Here is a 2,123-nt window from a genome sequence, read left to right as displayed (position 1 = left end):
CAGGTCAGCATGTGGCCCCTTTCGTCCACAGAGAGAATCATTGATCCCCTGACTCTTGCATGCCCCATACTGAGGATTGAGCCCACAACCTGGGCATGTGCCCTGACAGAGAATTTAACCATGACCTCCTTGTTCATAGGTTCATGCTCAACCACTGACTTGTGCTGGCTGGGTGCTAGACTTTTTTTAAAAAGAAAATAAACTAAAGTTTTCTTTACTCATATAGATGTCACATGCAGGTCACTTATGAGAAAATTTCCACTATTAACTGTTCAAATTACCAGTGTTGATAATAATTAAAACGTTCACTACTGCCCTCTTTAACCGCTACTGTGCAAGTACCAATGGCCCTTGCATCAAAGTGCATTAAAACCAATAGATTCAGCAATGGCAGAAAGGAAGGAACACTAGGAATGATACTAAGGGAATTAATTTTGTCCTGTAATTATTTGGCACTCTACTAGTATTTAGAAATTAAGAAGAAATATCTCACTGAAATATGTGACATGTGGAATAAGAATGTTAACTCATCCAGGAATGAAGTCATTCTAATGCTAAATAGGGTAAGATATCAAACACAGAAGGGGTAGTGAGGGTAATCAACCAAAGAACTTGTATGCATTGATTCACAACCCAAGGACACAAACAGTAGGGCAGTGAAGGCCTGGGGCAGAGGAGTGGGGTGGGCTGGAGGGGATCAATGGGGGTGGGGGGAGGGAAGGGAGTATATGTAATACTTTCAACAATAAAGATTTTTTAAAAGAATAGCAAACACTTATATATGCTTACAGTGTGTTACGCATAGTCTAAGCCAGGGATGGGCAAACTTTTTGACTCGAGGGCCACAATGGGTTCTTAAACTGGATCGGAGGGCCGGAACAAAAGCATGGATGGAGTGTTTGTGTGAACTAATATAAATTCAAAGTAAACATCATTACATAAAAGGGGACGGTCTTTTATTTCAATAGTTTCATTCATTTCAAACGGGCAGGATCCAGCCTGCGGGCCGTAGTTTGCCCACGGCTGGTCTAAGCTCCCTACTGGGAATTCAGTCCCCAATACCTCCCTCCCCTCACATGGCAACCTCATGGTGCATGGGTCCACGCTAAACCACTGAATCACACCAACGGGGCAATGAAATACTTTTTAACATTGGTGCATACCATGTCATTTCTCACTTTCCCTGTAAACAGAGGAATGTAGCAAGAACAACTGAGGCACCAATAAAGCTTTCCAAATTTACAAAACCCACAAAACTGAAGTGATGAAAGAGGGAGGGGAAGCTCACTGGAATATTTTAAGGGGATTCTGCATACTGTAGTGCAGAAAAGTACTGAAGTGGGGTGCATCACAACGATGTGATTCTGGGTGACTCACTTCACGCCTATGAACACACCCTAAGCCCACACTCCACAGGAGTCTACTGCCTTGCCCAGGTCCTCTGGGCAGGAACTGTACCAAGCAACAACAAACCGCAGCCCCAATTTTCCATGAGTTACAATTAAGCTGGGGTAGGATTTAAATGCTACATTAAAAGTTAAACCATTATAAATGAGCTACACAAAAACATGGTAATACAAGAACTGACAGCAAGTTGGCAACCTGACTGCTAATTGCCTAAAGAATGGAATGGAGTATGAATGGGAACAGGGAGTGAATCCCGAAGGAACAGGGGGAAACGATATGGAGGGAAGGACTGAGAAAGCTACAAGACGAGTGTATTGAAAGCAGACAGGTGAGAAAGTCAATTTGAGTTTAGGAAAACATGAGAGGGGAAAGTAGCTTACCTGTGGTTACATCATTACTCAGTGAGACGTGTATGGTAAACCTGTGACAGAGAAATAAGAATATTAAAATATTTGTAAGTGTTCAGCAATCAAGGAATTTGAGAAAGTGACTGAAAATTTGGTGAATTAGATAAGTGGAAGGTTTACCCAATATTCTTTTTTTCTAGAGCTCAATCCAAAATACTTTCCTGCTGTTGTGCCCAGATTTCAAGGTTCCCAAAAAGCCCACCAGGGAGCCAGCGAGTCGAATGCAAAAGCAAAGAGGCCTTCATTTCGAACTAGTTCGGCTCCCCAACCACACTCACCGATGCAACCGCAAGCCCCAGTGGCCGAGAG

This window comes from Myotis davidii, unplaced genomic scaffold (assembly GCF_000327345.1).
Source record: "Myotis davidii unplaced genomic scaffold, ASM32734v1 scaffold370, whole genome shotgun sequence".
In the NCBI taxonomy this organism is placed as follows: domain Eukaryota; kingdom Metazoa; phylum Chordata; class Mammalia; order Chiroptera; family Vespertilionidae; genus Myotis; species Myotis davidii.
Note: the sequence above shows the minus strand (reverse complement) of the source record.